At 38.4% G+C, this 21,403-nt stretch overlaps 1 non-coding gene across 1 annotated transcript; it reads right to left on the bottom strand.

Moving 5' to 3' along the window:
• Window positions 1-207: 207 nt before the first annotated feature.
• Window positions 208-315, bottom strand: LOC148572180 (small nucleolar RNA R71). Its single transcript, XR_015908813.1, has one exon. It is a non-coding gene; the product is annotated as a small nucleolar RNA R71 (small nucleolar RNA).
• Between the last annotated feature and the right edge of the window lie 21,088 nt (window positions 316-21,403).

Genomic DNA, 21,403 nt, shown 5'->3' with positions numbered 1-21,403 from the left:
TCAGTTCTTAACTGAATTCTTGCAGATATGTGATACTGTTAGGACTAATGGAGTAGATCCTGAAGTCTACAGGCTCATGCTTTTCCCTTTTGCTGTAAGAGACAGAGCTAGATTATGGTTGGATTCTCAACCTAAAGACAGCCTGAATCTTGGGATAAGCTGGTCACGGCTTTCTTAGCCAAGTACTTTCCTCCTCAAAAGCTGAGCAAGCTTAGAGCTGATGTTCAAACCTTCAGACAGAAAGAAGGTGAATCTCTCTATGAAGCTTGGGAAAGATACAAACAGTTGACCAAAAAGTGTCCTTCTGACATGCTTTCAGAATGGACCATCCTGGATATATTCTATGATGGTCTGTCTGAGCTATCAAAGATGTCACTGGACACTTCTGCAGGTGGATCCATTCACCTAAAGAAAACGCCTGCAGAAGCTCAAGAACTCATTGACATGGTTGCTAATAACCAGTTCATGTACACTTCTGAAAGGAATCCTGTGAATAATGGGACGCCTATGAAGAAGGGAGTTCTTGAAGTTGATACTCTGAATGCCATATTAGCTCAGAACAAAATATTGACTCAGCAAGTCAATATGATTTCTCAGAGTCTGCATGGAATGCAAGCTGCATCCAACAGTACTCAAGAGGCATCTTCTGAAGAAGAAGCCTATGATCCTGAGAACCCTGCAATAGCAGAGGTAAATTACTTAGGTGAACCTTATGGAAACACCTATAACTCAACATGGAGAAATCATCCAAATTTCTCATGGAAGGATCAAAAGCCCCAACAAGGCTTTAATAATGGTGGAAGAAACAGGTTTAGCAATAGCAAACCTTTTCCATCATCAACTCAGCAACAGACAGAGAACTCTGAACAAAATGCTTCTAATTTAGCAAATCTAGTCTCTGATCTATCTAAGGCCACTGTAAGTTTCATGAATGAAACAAGATCTTCCATTAGAAATCTGGAAGCACAAGTGGGCCAGCTGAGAAAAAGGATCACTGAAATCCCTCCTAGTACTCTCCCAAGCAATACAGAAGAGAACCCAAAAGGAGAGTGCAAGGCCATTGACATAAGCGCCATGGCCGAACCTCTGAGGAGAGGAGAGGACGTGAATCCCAAGGAGGAAGACCTCCAGGGACGTCCAGTGATCAATAAGGAGCTTCCCTCTGGGGAGCCAAAGGACTCTGAGGCTCATCTAGAGACCATAGAGATCCCATTGAACCTCCTTATGCCCTTCATGAGCTCTGATGAGTATTTCTCTTCTGAAGAGAATGAGGATGTTACCGAAGAGCAAACTGCCAAGTTTCTTGGTGCAATCATGAAGCTGAATGCCAAATTATTTGGCATTGATACTTGGGAAGTTGAACCTCCCTTGTTCATCAATGAACTAAGTGATCTGGATCAACTGACATTGCCTCAGAAGAGACAGGATCCTGGAAAGTTCATATTACCTTGTACCATAGGCACCATGATCTTTAAAGCTCTGTGTGACCTTGGTTCAGGTATAAACCTCATGCCCCTCTCTGTAATAGAGAAACTGGGAATCTATGGGATGCAAGCTGCTAAAATCTCACTAGAGATGGCAGACAGCTCAAGAAGACAGGCTTATGGACACGTAGAAGATGTATTGGTAAAAGTTGAGGGCCTTTACATCCCTGCTGATTTCATAGTCCTGGATACTGGAAAGAAAGAGGATGAATCCATCATCCTAGGAAGACCTTTCCTGGCCACAGCAAGAGCTGTGATTGATGTTGACAGAGGTGAAATAGTCCTTCAATGGAATGAGGACTCCCTTGTGTTTAAAACTCAAGGATCTCCCTTTGCAACCATGGAGAGGAAGCAGAAAAAGCTTCTCTCCAAGCAGAGTCAACCAGAGCCCCCACAGTCAAACTCTAAGTTTGGTGTTGGAGAATCTCAACAAAGCTCTGCACATCTGTGAGGCTCCATGAGAGCTCACTGTCAAGCTATTGACATTAAAGAAGCGCTTGTTGGGAGGCAACCCAATGTTTATCTAATTCTTATTCTTATTGTTTTTCATGTTTTCTTAGGTTCATGATCATGTGGAGTCACAAAATAAACAAAAAAATTCAAAAACGGAATCAAAAACAGCAGAAGAAAAATCACACCCTGGAGGAGCATCTGTCTGGCGTTCAAACGCCAGAACAGAGCATAGTTCTGGCGCTGAACGCCCAGAATGGGAGCATCCTGGCGCTGAACGCCCAGAACAAGCATGGTTCTGGCGTTCAACGCCAGAAATGGCAGCAAAGGGGCGTTGAACGCCCAAAATGGGCACCAACCTGGCGCTGAACGCCCAGAGTTGTGTGCAAGGGCGTTTTGCATGCCTAAATTGGTGCAGGGATGTAAATGCCTTGACACCTCAGGATCTGTGGACACCACAGGATCATCTCAGGATCTGTGGACCCCACAGGATCCCCACTCTACCTCCTCATAATCCTAGTTTTTATTTCCACATCTTCTTCTTCATCTATTCCTTCTTCTTTTGCTCGAGGGCGAGCAACATTCTAAGTTTGGTGTGGTAAAACAATTATGTAAAGGATCTATAGCTCAGTGGTAGAACATTTGACTGCAAATCAAGAGATCCCTGAGATACCTCAAGGGATACATTTTCTTCCACACAATTATTGGAAGCAACTAAGGGTGGAACATCAAGAGCACTCCATCATCCTTCATGAAATCGGAGAAGATCTAAAAGCAATGAAGGAGGAGCAGCCAAGGCAAGGAAGAGACATAGAAGAGCTCAAGGACATCACTAAGGTGGACTCATTCCTTGTTCTTACTTTCTCTGTTTTTCATGTTATGTGCTTATCTATGTTTGTGCCTTCATTACATGATCATTAGTAGTTAGTAACTTTGTCTTAAAGATATGAATGTCCTATGAATCCATCACCTCTCTTAAATGAAAAATGTTTTAATTCAAAAGAACAAGAAGTACATGAGTTTCGAATTTATCCTTGAACTTAGTTTAATTATATTGATGTGGTGACAATGCTTCTTGTTTTCTGAATGTATGCTTGAACAGTGCATATGTCTTTTGAAGTTGTTGTTTAAGAATGTTAAATATGTTGGCTCTTGAAAGAATGATGACTAGGAAACATGTTATTTGATAATCTGAAAAATCATAAAAATGATTCTTGAAGCAAGAAAAAGCAGCAAAGAACAAAGCTTGCAGAAAAAAAAAATAAGAGAAAAAAAATAGAAAGAAAAAGAAAAAGCAAGCAGAAAAAGCCAATAACCCTTAAAACCAAAAGGCAAGGGCAAATAAAAAGGATCCCAAGGCTTTGAGCATCAGTGGATAGGAGGGCCTAAAGGAATAAAATCCTGGTCTAAGCGGCTAAACCAAGCTGTCTCTATCCATGTGCTTGTGGCGTGTAGGTGTCAAGTGAAAACTTGAGACTGAGCGGTTAAAGTCAAGGTCCAAAGTAAAAGAAGAGTGTGCTTAAGAACCCTGGACACCTCTAATTGGGGACTTTAGCAAAGCTGAGTCACAATCTGAAAAGGTTCACCCAATTATGTGTCTGTGGCATTTATGTATCCGGTGGTAATACTGAAAAACAAAGTGCTTAGGGCCACGGCCAAGACTCATAAGGAAGCTGTGTTCAAGAATCATCATACTGAACTAGGAGAATCAATAACACTATCTGAACTCTGAGTTCCTATAGATGCCAATCATTCTGAACCTCAATGGATAAAGTGAGATGCCAAAACTATTTAAGAGGCAAAAAGCTATAAGTCCCGCTCATATGATTGGAGCTATGTTTCATTGATAGTTTGGAATTTATAGTATATTCTATTCTTTTTATCCTACTTGATTTTCAGTTGCTTGGGGACAAGCAACAATTTAAGTTTGGTGTTGTGATGAGCGGATAATTTATACGCTTTTTGACATTGTTTTTAGTATGTTTTTAGTAGGATCTAGTTACTTTTAGGGATGTTTTTAATAGATTTTGTGTTAAATTCACATTTCTGGACTTTACTATGAGTTTGTGTGTTTTTCTGTGATTTCAGGTATTTTCTGGCTGAAATTGAGGGACTTGAGCAGAAATCAGATTCAGAGGTGAAAAAGGACTGCTGATGCTGTTGGATTCTGACCTCCCTGCACTCAAAGTGGATTTTCTGGAGCTACAGAACTCGAAATGGCGCGCTTCCAATTGCGTTGGAAAGTAGACATCCAGGGCTTTCCAGCAATATATAATAGTTCATACTTTGGCCAATAATTGACGACGTAAACTGGCGTTCAACGCCAGCCTTCTGCCCAAATCTGGCGTCCAGCGCCAGAAAAGGATCCAAAACCAGAGTTGAACGCCCAAACTGGCACAGAAACTGGCGTTCAACTCCACAAATGGCCTCTGCACGTGCAAAACTTATGCTCAGCCCAAACACACACCAAGTGGGCTCCGGAAGTGGATTTATACATCAAATACTTACTCATGTAAACCCTAGTAGCTAGTTTATTATAAATAGGACCTCTTACTATTGTATTTTGACATCTTTGGACGCCTGGTTCTTAGATCAGAGGGGCTGGCCTCTCGGCCATGCCTGGACCTTTAACTTATGTATTTTCAACAGTAGAGTTTCTACACTCCATAGATTAAGGTGTGGAGCTCTGCTGTTCCTCAAAGATTAATGCAAGTACTACTGTTTTCTATTCAATTCTTCTTATTTCTCTTCTAAGATATCCATTCGCACCCAAGAACGTGATGAAGGTGATGATTATGTGTGACGCTCATCATCCTTCTCCCTTATGAACGCGTGCCTGACAAACACTTCTGTTCTACATGAATTAAGCTAGAATGAGTATCTCTTAGATCTCCTAACCAGAATCTTCGTGGCGTAAGCTAGAATGATGGCGGCATTCAAGAGAATCCGGAAGGTCTAAACCTTGTCTGTGGTATTCCGAGTAGGATTCAATGATTGAATGACTGTGACGAGCTCCGAACTCGCGATTGCAGGGCGTTAGTGACAGACGCAAAAGGATAGTAAATCCTATTCCAGCATGATCGAGAACCGACAGATGAATAGCCGTGCCGTGACAGGGTGCGTGAGCAAATTATTCACTGAGAGGATAAGATGAAGCCATTGACAAAGGTGATGCCTCCAGACGATTAGCCGTGCCGTGACAGGGCATTGGATCATTTTCCCGAGAGATGACCGAAAGTAGCCATTGACAGTGGTGATGTATCACATAAAGCCAGCCATGGAAAGGAGTAAGACTGATTGGATGAAGATAGCAGGAAAGCAGAGGTTCAGAGGAACGAAAAGCATCTCTATTCGCTTATCTGAAATTCCTGCCAATGAATCTACATAAGTATCTCTATCCCTTTTATTGTTTATTTTAATCTAATAAAGTATCATGTTTAAATCCGCCTGACTGAGATTTGCAAGGTGACCATAGCTTGCTTCAAGCCAACAATCTCTGTGGGATCGACCCTTACTCACGTAAGGTTTATTACTTGGACGACCCAGTACACTTGCTGGTTAGTTGAACGGAGTTGTGTCCACACATAGTAAAGAGCCATAATAATGATTCCATACAATAACAAAGAGTACTACATTAATGTGATCACAATTTCGTCCACCAGCCATGCAGCATCCAGACACATCAACAGACTGCATGAAAGTTGATCTTATTGACTCCTTGGTAGAAGAGATCAACATGGCTGAGAGTCTCGAATCAGAGTTGGAAAATATCTTTAAAGATGTTCAGCCTGATTCGGAGGACTCAGAGGACATGAAAGAGCCTCTGAAATTTCTTCTGGAAGAGGAAAAACCTCCTAAACCCGAGCTCAAGCCATTACCACCATCCTTGAAATATGCATTTCTGGGAGAAGGTGACACTTTTCCAGTGATCATAAGCTCTGCTTTAAATTCACAGGAAGAGGAAGCACTTATTCAAGTGCTAAGGACACACAAGACAGCTCTTGGGTGGTCCATAGGTGACCTTAAGGGCATAAGCCCAGCTAGATGCATGCACAAAATCTTATTGGAGGATAATGCCAAACCAGTGGTTCAACCACAGAGGCGGCTAAATCCAGCCATGAAGGAAGTGGTGCAGAAATAGGTCACCAAATTACTAGAGGCTGGAATTATTTATCCTATTTCTGATAGCCCCTGGGTGAGCCCTGTCCAAGTCGTCCCAAAAAAGGGAGGCATGACAGTGATTCATAATGAAAAGAATGAACTGGTTCCTACGAGAACAGTTACAGGGTGGCGCATGTGTATTGACTACAGAAGGCTCAATACAGCCACCAGAAAGGATCATTTTCCTTTACCATTCATAGACCAGATGTTAGAAAGACTGGCAGGTCATGAGTATTACTGCTTTTTGAATGGCTACTCAGGCTATAACCAGATTGCAGTAGATCCCTAGGATCAAGAGAAAACAGCATTCACATGTCCATCTGGAGTGTTTGCTTATAGAAGGATGCCATTTGGGCTGTGTAATGCGCCTGCAACCTTCCAAAGATGCATGCTCTTTATTTTCTCTGATATGGTGGAAAAATTTCTGGAAGTTTTCATGGATGACTTCTCAGTATATGGAGACTCATTCAGCTCCTGTTTTGATCACCTGAAACTTGTTCTGAAAAGATGCCAAGAGACCAACCTAGTTTTAAACTGGGAAAAATGTCACTTCATGGTGACTGAAGGGATCGTCCTTGGGCATAAAATCTCCAACAAGGGAATAGAGGTGGATCAAGCAAAAATAGAGGTAATTGAAAAATTACCACCACCTGCCAATGTTAAGGCAATCAGAAGCTTTCTGGGGCATGCAGGATTCTATAGAAGGTTTATAAAGGATTTTTCAAAAATCGCAAAACCTCTAAGCAATCTGCTAGCTGCTGACACGCCATTTGTGTTTGACACAGAGTGCCTGCAGGCGTTTGAAACGCTGAAAGCTAAGCTGGTCACAGCACCAGTCATTTCTGCACCAGACTGGACATTACCATTTGAGCTAATGTGTGATGCCAGTGATCACGCCATTGGTGCAGTACTGGGACAGAGGCATGACAAGCTCCTGCATGTCATTTATTATGCTAGCCGCGTTTTAAATGATGCCCAAAAAAATTACACAACCACAGAAAAAGAATTGCTTGCAGTGGTTTACGCCATTGACAAGTTCAGATCATACTTAGTAAGATCAAAAGTGATTGTGTATACTGACCATGCTGCTCTTAAATATCTACTCACAAAGAAGGATTCAAAACCCAGGCTCATCAGATGGGTGTTGCTTCTGCAAGAGTTTGATATAGAAATAAGAGACAGAAAAGGGACAGAGAACCAAGTGGCTGATCATCTGTCCCGGATAGAGCCAGTAGAAGGGACGCCCCTCCCCTCTCTTGAGATCTCTGAGACTTTTCCGGATGAGCATTTATTTGCCATTCAGGAAACACCATGGTTTGCCGATATTGCAAACTATAAAGCTGCAAGGTTCATACCCAAAGAGTACAACAGGATACAAAAGAAAAAATTAATCACTGATGCAAAGTACTACTTGTGGGATGAACCCTATCTCTTTAAGAGATGTGCAGACGGAATAATCCGTAGGTGTGTGCCTAGAGAAGAAGCACAGAGGATCATATGGCACTGCCATGGATCTCAATATGAAGGCCATTTCGGAGGTGAGCGAACAGCCACCAAGGTCCTCCAATGTGGCTTCTATTGGCCCACACTCTATAGAGATTCTCGAGAGTTTGTACGTAACTGTGACAGTTGCCAAAGAGCTGGCAATCTGCCTCATGGTTACGCCATGCCTCAACAAGGAATTTTGGAGATTGAGTTGTTTGACATATGGGGAATTGACTTCATGGGATCTTTCCCACCATCATACTCAAACACTTATATTCTGGTGGCAGTTGACTATGTATCAAAATGGGTTGAGGCCTTTGCCACACCCACCAATGATACTAAAACAGTGCTGAAGTTCCTCCAGAAACATATCTTTAGCAGGTTCGGTGTCCCTAGAGTACTAATCAGTGATGGGGGCACTCACTTCTGCAATAAACAGCTTTACTCTGCCATGGTTCGATATGGGATTCGCCACAAGGTGGCTACTCCATATCATCCACAAACCAATGGGCAAGCTGAAGTCTCTAATAGAGAACTAAAAAGAATCCTGGAACGGACAATAAATACCCGTAGAAAGGATTGGGCACGGAGGTTGGATGATGCTCTGTGGGCTTACAGAACAGCATTCAAAACCCCTATAGGGACCTCTCCATACCAACTGGTGTATGGTAAGGCATGTCACCTGCCCGTGGAACTGGAACATAAAGCCTACTGGGCAACCAGATTCCTAAACTTTGATGCCAAATTAGCAGGAGAAAAGATATTTCTCCAGCTAAATGAGCTAGAGGAATTCAGATTCACAGCTTTCGAAAATGCCAAGCTTTATAAAGAGAAATAAAAAAAATGGCATGACAGAAAGCTGTCATCTAGAATCTTTGAACCAGGACAGAAGGTTCTGCTGTTTAACTCTAGACTCAGGCTATTCCCCGGGAAATTGAAATCCCGGTGGAGGGGACCATACGTGATTACAAGTGTATCACCATATGGTTATGTGGAGCTTCAAGATATTGATTCTGATAAGAAGTTCATTGTCAATGGACAGAGAATCAAGCACTATCTTGAAGGCAACATTGAGCAAGAGTGCTCAAGGCTGAAGCTAGATTAAAAGCTCAGCAAGGTCCAGCTAAAGACAATAAAGAAGCGCTTGCTGGGAGGCAACCCAGCCATGGGGCATCAATCCTCTAAGCATTTTGCCTTATTTTTATTTTTATTTGTTTATATATAAAGTTCATTGATACTAAGGTAAAGAATCAATTTTATAAATTCACAGGGTTACAGAAGGAATCTGCACACAAAACAGAGAAAAAGAGCTCACTGGCAAGAAAATGCCAGTAAGAGCCCATTTTGGGCGTTCAACGCCCAAAAGGGAAATCCAGTGGGCGCTGAACGCTAGTAAGGATAGCAATCTGGCGTTCAACGCCAGAAAAGGGCAACAACTGGGCATTGAACGCCCAGGAGTGCAGCATTTGGGCGTTGAACGCCCAAAACAGGCAATGTTTGGGCGTTCAAACGCCAGGATGGTGGGGAGGAGGTAAAACCATTTTTCTTCATATTTTTTCATTCTAATTTTAAAATTCCATGTTTTCAATTCATGATTTCTTGCATAAACATGTTAAGAACCTTGATTTCTAAAATCCCTCTTTAAAATATCAAATGTATCTTAATCCATAAGCACAAATCCCCTTCTGAAAATTCAATCCAACTCTTTTCAAACCTTTTCTAAAAACAAATCTATCTTTTTCACTCTAAAATCTTTTCAACTAACCAATATCTTTTTCAAATCTCCACATTATCTTTTTCAAAATCTAGATCTATCTTTTTCAAAAATCTTTCTTATCTTTTCAATCTTAATTCACATCTTTTCATATCATATCTTTTTAAAATCATATCTTCTATCTTATCTTTTTAGTTTTTTCGAAAATCCCACCCTCCCTCCTCTCATCCACCACTGGACACAAGCTCTCCTTCTACCCATCTCCTTTCTTTTCTTTTGCTTGAGGACAAGCAAACCTCTAAGTTTGGTGTGCTTATCCGTGATCACTAAGATCATGGCCCCTAAAGGAAAACAACCCACTCCAAGAGGCAAGAAAGAGAGTATTCCAAAACCACTTTGGAATCAAGGGAAGTTCTTAACCAAGGAACATTCAGACCATTACTACAAAATAATGGGTCTAAGATCAGTGATCCCGGAAGTTAAATTCGATCTGAAAGAAGATGAATATCCGGAGATCCAAGAGCAAAATCAAAACAACATGCTCTGCAAACTGCTCAGGGAACAAGAGGAGCAAGGGCGTGACTTAAAGGAACTGAAGCGCCAGAAATTCTCTCTTGAAGGACCAAGCACCTCACAGACTAGAGGAACATCCACTTCCCAAACCTCAAGGTTGTTGAGTTCTAATCTTAGCCTTAACTCTGTGATAACTGTTCTTATTTTAGTTTTACCTTAGGAGTCAGACAGTAGTAATTAGTATCTGTTTTGATTTTATCTCCAATTAAGCTATAGTTTATTCTTCTCATCATCAGCAAACATGAATAAAATAGTAGATCTTTTGAATAAGAGGCAATAAAATTTCGAGTTTTAATAAGAGAAATTCTAATTAGTTAAATGTGGTGGCAATGCTTTCTGTCTTCTGAATGAATGCTTGAACAGTGCATATGTCTTTTGAATTTGTTGTTTAAGACTGTTAAATATGTTGGCTCTTGAAAGAATGATGAACAAGAGACATGTTATTGATAATCTGAAAAATCATAAAAATGATTCTTGAAGCAAGAAAAAGCAGCAAAGAACAAAGCTTGCAGAAAAAAAAATAGAAAGAAAAAGAAAAAGCAAGCAGAAAAAGCCAAAGCTCTTAAAACCAAGAGGCAAGAGCAAAGAGCCAATAGCCCTTAAAACCAAAAGGCAAGGGTAATAAAAAGGATCCCAAGGCTTTGAGCATCAGTGGATAGGAGGGCCAAGAAGGAATAAAATCCTGGCCTAAGCGGCTAAACCAAGTTGTCCCTAACCATGTGCTTGTGCCGTGAAGGTGTCAAGTGAAAACTTGAGACTGAGCGGTTAAAGTCAAGGTCCAAAGCAAAAAGAAGAGTGTGCTTAAGAACTCTGGACACCTCTAATTGGGGACTTTAGCAAAGCTGAGTCACAATCTGAAAAGGTTCACCCAGTTATGTGTTTGTGGCATTTATGTATCCGGTGGTAATACTGGAAAACAAAGTGCTTAGGGCCACGGCCAAGAATCATAAAGAAGCTGTGTTCAAGAATCATCACACTGAAATAAGAGAATCAATAGCACTATCTGAATTCTGAGTTCCTATAGATGCCAATCACTCTGAGCTTCAATGGATAAAGTGAGATGCCAAAACTGTTCAGAAGCAAAAAGCTACTAGTCCCGCTCATCTAATTAGAATCTGAGCTTCATTCAAAAACTCTGAGATATTATTGCTTCTCAACCTATTAGTCTTCTATTTTATTTGTCTAGTTGCTTGAGGACAAGCAACAGTTTAAGTTTGGTGTTGTGATGAGCGGATATTTTATACGCTTTTTGGGGTTAATTTCATATAGTTTTTAGGGTGTTTTAGTTAGTTTTTAGTTTAATTCCATTAGTTTTTAGGAAAAATTCATATTTCTGGACTTTACTATGAGTTGTGTGTTTTTCTGTGATTTCAGGTATTTTTCTGGCTGAAATTGAGGGATCTGAGCAAAAATCTGATTCAGGCTGAAAAAGGACTGCTGATGCTATTGGATTCTGACCTCCCTGCACTCAAAGTGGATTTTCTGGAGCTACAGAACTCGAAATGGCGCGCTTCCAATTGTGTTGGAAAGTAGACATCCAGGGCTTTTCATCAATATATAATAGTCCATACTTTGCACAAGGATAGATGACGTAAACCGGCGTTCAACGCCAGTTCTCTGCCCAATTCTGGCGTCCAGCGCCAGAAAAGGATCAAAAGTTGGAGTTCAACGCCAGAAATGGATCCAAACCTGGCGTTGAACGCCCAAAACAACCTTATGCACGTGAATTGCTTAAGTCTCAGCCCCAGCACACACCAAGTGGGCCCCAGAAGTGGATCTCTGCACCATCTATCAGAGTTTACTCATTTTCTGTAAATCTAGGCTACTAGTTTAGTATTTAAACAACTTTTAGAGACTTATTTTGTATCTCATGACATTTTTAGATCTGAACTTTGTACTCTCTGACGGCATGAGTCTCTAAACTCCATTGTTGGGGGTGAGGAGCTCTGCTGTGTCTCGATGAATTAATGCAAGTATTCCTGTTTTCTATTCAAACATGCGTGTTCCTATCTAAGATATTCATTCGCACTTCAACATGAATGTGATGAACGTGACAATCATCATCATTCTCCCACGAACGCGTGCCTGACAACCACCTCCGTTCTACATCAGATTGAATGAATATCTCTTAGATTCCTTAATCAGAATCTCCGTGGTATAAGCTAGATTGATGGCGGCATTCATGAGAATCCGGAAAGTCTAAATCTTGTCTGTGGTATTCCGCGTAGGATTTAGGGATTGAATGACTGTGATGAGCTTCAAACTCGCGAGTGCTGGGCGTAGTGACAGACGCAAAAGGAGGGTGAATCCTATTCCAGCATGATCGGGAACCTCAGATGATTAACCGTGCTGTGACAGAGCATTTGGACCATTTTCACAAGAGGAGGGGATGTAACCATTGACAACGGTGATGCCCCAACACACAGCTTGCCATAGAAGGACGTGCGTGCGTGAATCAGAGGACAGAGGAAAGCAGAGATTCAGAAGACAAAGCATCTCCAAAACTCCAACATATTCTCCATTACTGCATAACAAGTAACCTTTAACCCATGCTCTCTCGTTCATTCGCAATTCAACTGATAAATATAATTGACTTCCTGACTAAGAATTGCAAGATAACCATAGATTGCTTCAAACCAACAATCTCCGTGGGATTCGACCCTTACTCACGTAAGGTATTACTTGGACGACCCAGTGCACTTGCTGGTTAGTGGTACGAGTTGTGAAAAGTGTGATTCACAATTCGTGCACCAGTCTTGTTGTTTTTTACTGTTATTTTCTTGCTGTACACCTGTATTAGCTTCAGTACTTTGATTCTCTTGTTTCTTTTTTGTTGTTTCTTCCTTTCTCTTATTGTTTGGGCAGTGTTGTTGATCATGATCTACTCTTCTGCAGGTGAAACAAATATGGTGGATACCCTCATATTCAATGTGGTACTTCCTACCATTTATCAGATATCTCTCCAGTAATAATTTGGTTAGATCAATTTCAACGTACAGCCTAGCAAACTTGCCCCTGCTCATGTCTATCGTGTTGTTATCAACTTTTGTTGTTCTCCCAATTAAATTGCCAATTTTCCTCAGCATAGTTCTATCATATAATTCAATAGGCACTCCCGGCAATCTTATCAATGCTGTTACTTTGTCAATAGTGGCTTCTAAAGGATTGAAGTTTAGCTCCCACATTCTCAGTGTTAAGTAGTGGTCATAGATTTTTCATGGTCCCTCTAATAGAGCGAAATCAAAGTCTTCAGATGAGTAAAATTTCACTAGTTAGTAGTCATTGCTAAAGTCAATAACGTCTATACTCCCTTTCTTACTCCACATATTTTCCAGCCTCCTTTTCATTGCTGCATATCCAATCCTTCTTCCTAGTAATTTCACTATAACCCACCAAGGCTTCCACAGTTTCCTTTCTATAGACTCACTAATCACAATGTTATAGAGCCCCTTCTCCACTTCTTCCACTCTAATTCCTTTGTTGCCGCTGCTTTGGGAGTCCATTCCATCATGTCTTTTTCCCCTGTCATTAGCTGCTCCTTTTCCATCTTCTGATTTTTCCTCTTCTTCCTCCTCACTGAGACTGTCGTCTTCCATTTGACCTCCGTCAGGACCTCCTTTCACCATTTGAGCGAAAGTGATTTTTTGTTCTGTTTTTGTCCATCTTCTGTGGTTTCAGTCTTCCAGTCCTCCTCCCTTGGAACCAGTACTTGTGTCCCAGAGAAGCCCTCTATATCCTTTTGCACCTTTTTAGTGCTTCTTCTGAACTGATCTTGTTCTTCTGGTGATGGCTGACAGTCGTGTGGAGCCCCAATTGGGGTTCCAGTACTGGTTATGTGAGTGGAAGCAAAGCTAACGGTAATATTGTACGAAGAGAAAATTGAGTTACGCTAAATTGGTTTATGTATAATCTTTCCTACAGAGCTGAATAAAGGCCCTTCTTACCTTCTTTGTTTGTTTTATATTGGTTTCAAGCATTAAAATGGCCCAATATTAATCAAGATTTTGTTGTTTCAAAATTGTTAGTAGTGAAAATCTCTGGAGCAAAAAAATCTTTTTTGGCCATGGGCTATAAGCCTAACAAGACAACCCATCCTGGTCCCCCCAAGGTCCCAACCTATCTGAAACCAACTCCTGCTTTTCTCCTTGAATCTTTTTGTTGAATCAAATTTCATAGTACATTCAAAATAGCCAACTCCCACTATGAGTTTTGCGGACTCTCAACGTATGTTTTCTTCCTCCAACAGGTTCATGTTTCGTCTCTTTTAATTATTAATAACTAATTTAATAAATTCTATTAATAATATAACATTTCTCTAATATCATTAAATCAAATTGAAGACAAAAAAAAAATTATTCCGTATTTCGGTCATCTGTCTTGTAGATGTGGATTTAAGGAAAGCCCACAAATGATGCTACTTTGTAGCATAAACACAGACCCTCAGAACCAACCCACTTGAACACTATCCAATTCGATATCCATATAAAAGATGATAAAATATGCTTTTTTTTTTAATATTATTAATTTTTTTTTAGAAATTAATATGAGTATAGGAGGTGCAAAATTAAAAAAATAATATATCTTATTCTTGTTAAATTCGTATAGTCTATGTAATGCATATTTCATAAGATTTTTTATTATTTTTTTTATGTAGTTGAAATATTTTAAAATTTTTAAGTCATTATAACCAATAGTAGCCTTTTAATTATGATTTTAATATTTAGTTGATTATTTAAAAATATTGTTATCCACTTAGTAATTTAATTTTAATAAGTGAGTTTTAAATATTTAGTGGTTATTTTTAATATAGTTGAACAATAAATATTTAATAAATTATTTAGTAAATTTGTCATCCACTTAGCATTACGTAAAGAAATTTTATAAGATGTGTAAGTCTAATTATCATATTATAAAATATTTAGTAAGTTTGTCATTTATTTAACGCCTACATAAAGCGGCTGCGCCAATGAGTAATAGCTCAAATGGCATAGTCTTCTCATACTCAATTAAGAGGTTGCGGATTCGAATTTCATATCTTTGGTAAAAAAAAAATGGCACTTTTTTTGTTGTTGTGAAAAAGCGGCTGCATGAGAGATGTAAGTCAGATGATCATATTATCAAAAAAAAATTTGAGGTTTTTTTATTGGGAGAGCTTTTCTTTTATTCTCATGTACGGAATAAATTATAGCGATTATTTTAAATTTATTAAGACAATTTGGGACAATTTTTGTGATCTTATCACGATAATTTGTGACAATCATTTTATACACTTATCGCTCAACTTTTTATCTATTTTTTTTTTTTGTCATGACCTTCTTATTTATTCTTAAGTATGACGTTTTATCTTTCTTTACAACCAAAAAAAAAAAATTACAATTTTGATCCGCTATAATACTGTAAAAAATATTTTTAATATTTAATTTTATTCAATTTTATTTTTAACATTTACGATTTATATCAAAATTATTCCTGGATATTAATTCTATCTAAAATATTAAAAATAAAATTTAAATATCAGAGATAGATACAAATTAAAAATAGTAGAAATAAAATTAAATAAATAAAAAATATTAAAAATAAAATTAAATAAAATTAAATGTTAAAATTATTTTTAAAAAAATTTAAATATTAAAATAAAAAAATATATTTTATTTTAAAAGATGTAAAATCACTTCGCTTCGTCTATATTCTTTGTAGTAACAACAATCAAACATTCTTTGGTTTTTTATTAAAAATAATTTAAATAAACAGATAATTAATAATCATATTTTTATATTTATACTTATAATTTTTTTAAATTATTTAAATTTTTGAACTTTGTAACTTATCGTATTATATTGTTATTGCAAACGAAATAGTATATAAAAGAAAGAGGTAATTCAGACAAAAGAGATAACGATTCAAAGAAAAATAAATACCCTAAGACATTTTACTAGTTTTTAGTGATTCTACTATAAAAAAAAATATGAAAATTTCATCAAGTGATTCAACTATAAAAAAAATACGTAAACTTCATCACATATATAATATGAAAATATTTTTTATATATTACTAATTTTATAATTAAAATATATTACATAATTTTTTTATTATAATTAAATTGAATTTTTATTTTAAAATCAAGTAAATCTCTTCTTAACTTTCTCTTCTTTTCTCTTTTGTTATCTCTTTTTCTTTTTTATTTATTTTATTTTTTTATATATTGTTATTAATTATTTATTATTAATTATTAATTTAATATAAAAAATATATGATATGATATTTTTTATTGTAATTAAAATTAAAATTTATTATATATTATTAATTTAATAATTAAAATATGTCACATAATATTTTATATTATTATAATTAAAACAAAATCTTTTATTTCAAAAGTATAGAGTTCATTTTTCTTTTCCCACTCACTTTTTTTTTCTTGGTTTTTGAACTAATATGATATAATTTTTATAATTTATTACTAAAATATCGCTTTTTTCAAATTATTTATTCAGATATTTTTTAGTATTTTAATTGAAAGACATCTATTCAATATTTCTTTTTTTCTCTCATTTGATAAAAATTTTAATATTTATTACAAAAATATTGGATTGTTAATTTGTTAGAGTTCATAATAGAAAGTAAATATTAAAATACAATTTATTTTTAAAAGCTTATAATTTCGTAATATATATTATTAGGGTGGAAAGACTAATATGTATCTATACGCATGTAAACAAATCTTCAACGCCAAAAAAATTAAAAAGTCTTCTCTATCTCTAAAGTAATGACTAGATTAATAACAATCTGACGCAACACAATTATCTGTTGTAATATTGATTTGGAGTTATATGATGCACGGTGTAATTTCTAAAAGGTCCAGTATTTTGACTCGCAGTTTCTTACATTAGCTTGAAACAAAAACAATATTATAAAATTGTTGTGTGTTGTATCGGCCATCAGTCTTATAAATTGATGAGGCAATAAATAATAATATTAATAAATTATAAAGCAGCTCTCATCTAGTCAATCATCTTTCAATGATTCATCGTGTTGATTCTCACTGTGTTTGTCTCTTATTCCCATCTCCATTCGAAGTTACCTGTCACTAATTTTTAAGGATTTCTTTTCGAAATAAATAAAAAAATATTATTTCCTAAAACAAATTATTCTAATTTTAAATACTACGATTTTTTTTTCAGTTTTAGGCAAGTTTGTCGCACTCCGACGAACTTCATTATTTTTATAGAGTTCACCAAACTCTCCGACGAACTTCATAAATTATATGAAGTTCCCTGCATTTTCGGCGAACTCTACTCTGAGTTTGCCACACTATATAAACCCGTGGGACTTTCATTTTGTCGTTTTCAGAATTTTTTCATCTCTCAAATCTCTTTTCTTCCATCTTCATTTATCATTTTTTTATTATCTTTTCTGTCAGATCTTTTATCTTCCAACGCTTGTAAAGTTTTTTATCTACTCTATCGTCAATTTCAGGTTAGTATGCTCTTCTTTTGTTATTGGTTTTTAATTTGAATTATTGTTTATAACATATTTTTTTATAGTTAAAGTAACTTATTAACTAATTATTTGTTAGTTTAATCAGAATGGTTAATTTAAATTGTGATTTAGATGTAAATTAGTTGAATATAATAGTTAGATTAGAATATGTATGAGTAGTTAGTTTGATTAAATTATCAGTTAATTGATAATTAGTATGTTTATATAGTTAGTTGTGATAATGCAGTTAGTTGTAGTACATGTTAATTAGTAAATTTATAAACTGATTAAGATGTAAAATAGACAATTAGTTTGAATATGTCTGATAAAAATTTAGTTAATGTGAAAGAAACTAAATTCAGTTTATTTAATTTTATTAGAGTGTAGTAATGGAGCAACAATTGTTGGGGTATGAGCATATCTTGTATAGACTGGATCAGGCTGAGCACATAGTAGGCAAACTTGATCGAGTGGTACACTTCTATCACTCTTATTTACACATCAGGTGGATGTCCTTGCTAGAGGACCTTAACAGATGTGGCAGGTTATCATGGGATCGGCTGTATTGGCATGGTTGTACCACCAGATGTGTCGTGACACGGAGCATTGTCAGCACCACTTGGGTGGTTGCGTCAGTTTGCTACTCTCCTGGGCCTATCACCGTGTTTCACTGCTACGCCCGGATGGATTTGAGACTCGTCGATTTCTGCTAGTTGAGAGGTATAATTCGTTTTTACACTTTTCTTCGTGAGTTAATGAAATAGATTTGTGATGTATAATCATTCGCGGTATATTAAGTGAGTTGAGTACCATCCATATAATGTCAGAGGCGAGAACAAGCTTAGACATTACAAACGTATGCTGAATGGGATTGGCATCCTTTACGTAAGTGACAAAGATTTAAGAATTATAATTTTATATTAATTAACTTTGAAACTTTTATATGATGTGTCTTGCGTTTTGTGAACAGGTTGACTGGACGTTGTACGCTGACCTACAGCTGTAGAGTGTAGTTCCACCGGGGATAGCTGAGGCTAAAGCCTCAGCGGCGGCTGTATGTTCGCTCCTTTGCTTCGCTATCGTCAAGTGGCATCAGGTTGACTGGGTTGTGCATTATTTTGATGGCTTACAGCATATTCCGATCAGGCCACTGAATATCGACGAGATGCATTGTCACGATGGGAGGTTCGGGCGAGGCGAGTGATTCCCGCATTTTCTGGGTGGCTGGCATGAGATGTGGGATGTTCGTGCATACCATCGGCTCCACATATACCATCATATTGACTTGTGTTCATCACGGTCATATATGACATGGTACCTTCAGTGGGCCCACATAGATTTATTTGGTCAAGGTGACCAACACTTGGTAGCGGGCGGGATTGTGCTATATGATCTACCGATTCACCATCCCGAGGCTCCAGAGCTGTATCAGCCAGACGATGGTAAGCTTCCAGAGGTGCGACCTCATCCTGGGGGAGGGAGAGGTAGGGGGAAGTGGAGAGGTAGAGGTAGAGGGAGATGTGGTGGAGGGAGAGGGAGGCAGGGGGATCCGAAAGTTGCCCGTGACAGAGATTCGATTAGCCCGCCATGAGGCAGAGGATATTGGATGCCGGTCGGGGATATTTTAGGACCTTTCCCCGGAGACTATTTGACCCTTAGACCTCCTGGGTCACATCCTTCGGATGCTGAGCCCAGTCACCAGGGGCATGCACGAAGAGTCGGGCCCAGTGCGCACCTTGATGTTTAGTTCGACCTGCCATTTAGCCCATCAGACTTCGTGAATGAGACTAACTATCAGCCCATTTTGGATACGCAAGACATGGTGAATGTGACACTGGCTATGCCTGATTGGATGACTCATATGATCCAGGGAGGTGATGGCGGGTTGCCGGATGTTTCGGCAAGGCCACAACAGACCCAGCCTTTTTTTGCAGAAGCACACTATCCCTCCATAGTCTGCATACCAGCCACGACACATGGACGATCCATCGAGTGGGTCATCATCCACTACAGATTACGTGACTCTCAGGGACCAGATGAGCACTCTAGTACCTGATCCAGATCCGCCTCTTGGGCGAGGACAGCGCGATGTCAGGCCTTCTTAATGTGGCATAGGTGGATGTCTCGATGCGAGGCCTCATGGACGACATCCTAGTCCACATGGTGGTAGGCGAGGTCGTGGCTAATAGGATAGTTTAGAATTTTACGCATTTTAATGTCTAATGTACATGGTACAATGCTTTATCATCATTATGCATATCATGTATTATCATGTATCATCATTTTTTATAGTTGTTATCGTTATTATAATTTTATTATGCATATCATCCTTTATAGTTATGTTTTAAAGTTCAATCATGTATTCCATTTTCAACTAGTCAGACATAGCGAATTACATGATACAACTCTTTATCAAAATCAACTGAACGATGGTTACAATACAAGAGTTATCCACCCTAAAATGACACTTATAACTAATGTCGACTAGACGATGCCCCACCCCATCAAGAGACGTACAAGTCCTACACGTGTGACCCACTTGATGACACAATCCGCATCACTTCTCCCTGCTATGTTCAACACCATCTATGTTGTTACAAATCCTGGAGTTGACGGGGCGACCTCTCTTTACACTCATCATCCTAGGATTGGGCCGACTACGGGCCCCATCATAGGATGGCCAGTCATCCTCGTGACCAATTGGTCGAAACTCTAATCTGTAAACATTAAAGACTGACTCCATGCGATACATGGGATGTACATACCGCTTCCAATCAAGTTATGCATGAGAGCAAACTGCAAGAACGTGACGGCAAGAAACATGAAGAGCCTGAAAATACCCGCAATCACACTTACCCTTATGAAGTAGCACTTGGTAATTCCGTTCCCTAGACTCGGGCACTGCTGCTAACTCTTCAACCGTGAATGTAGTTCTTGACCGATTAAACTAATAAACATTCATAGTATTGACATGCTTTGAGTTGAACTCTATTTCCTTCATCAACGTCTGTGAGAATTCAGCGCCGACTTGAAGCTGAGCAAGGGCCTCTGAACCCTTCCTAGCAAAAAGTTCACCCAAACGGAAATAACTTGACTTAACAGGAGCAGTGATGGGAAAATTACGAAAACCCTTCATGACAGCGTTAATGCACTCCGAGACTTCGAATATGTTGCGTTAACCAGAACCTTCTTCAAGTCCTTATTTTTGAAGTGACTCATGAAGTTGGCAACAATGTGTAGTACAAAATTCCTGGAAGGCATGTAGTGGTTTCCATAAACTTCTATCGGCGTTCAACGCAGCATCAATTTATTTGTGCCTGTTTGAATCACTAAGACGTCGGGTTGTGGTGTCACATGCTGCCGTAAATATGAAAGAAAAAACAACCAAGCCTCCTTTGTCTCATCCTCAACAACGACAATACAATAGGCAATATGTTTGCATTTCCATCTTGAGCAATAGCCATGAGTAACGTGCCTCCGTGTTTATCATATAAGTAGGTGCCATCAATAGAAATAAGTGACTTGCAATGCTTGAAAGTCTCAACACATAGTGAAAACGTCCAAAATACTCGATGAAACATGGCAGTGTTGACTGCACCAGGCCAAGGCTGTGTCACAAGTTGCACCCAAGTACCTAAATGCCCATCAACAGTTAGCATATGTAGATGGAAACTTTATACATAACTAAGCACAATGTATTGCATCTTACCAGGTAAGTACATCTGCATAGCAAATAACCAACGAGGAAGCTCGTTGTGTAATTCATTCCAATCGCCATATATTCTAACAATGAATCTCTGTTTTGCAAGCCAAACCTTTCTGTACGACGCCTTGTAATCGAAGTGATTCTCCACACCACCCTGCAGAACCTTTATGCTGATTGTTGGATCTGCTTTGACCATGGTGAATATGTGCTGAGCAATCACATTCGAATCCAACCTACGATGGTCTTGGCCCATGGATGTTTGTATGAAAGTATGAGAACCATTGTATCTCCTAACCTCCCATTTTTTTTACTTTCGGCAATATGCTATGCGTATGTTTCAAGAGCAACTGAGCC

Source organism: Arachis ipaensis, chromosome B3 (genome assembly GCF_059453495.1).
Source record: "Arachis ipaensis isolate K30076 ecotype BB chromosome B3, ASM5945349v1, whole genome shotgun sequence".
In the NCBI taxonomy this organism is placed as follows: Eukaryota; Viridiplantae; Streptophyta; class Magnoliopsida; order Fabales; family Fabaceae; genus Arachis; species Arachis ipaensis.
The sequence above is the reverse complement of the archived record's forward strand: the minus strand, read 5'-3'. Positions and strand labels throughout refer to the sequence as shown.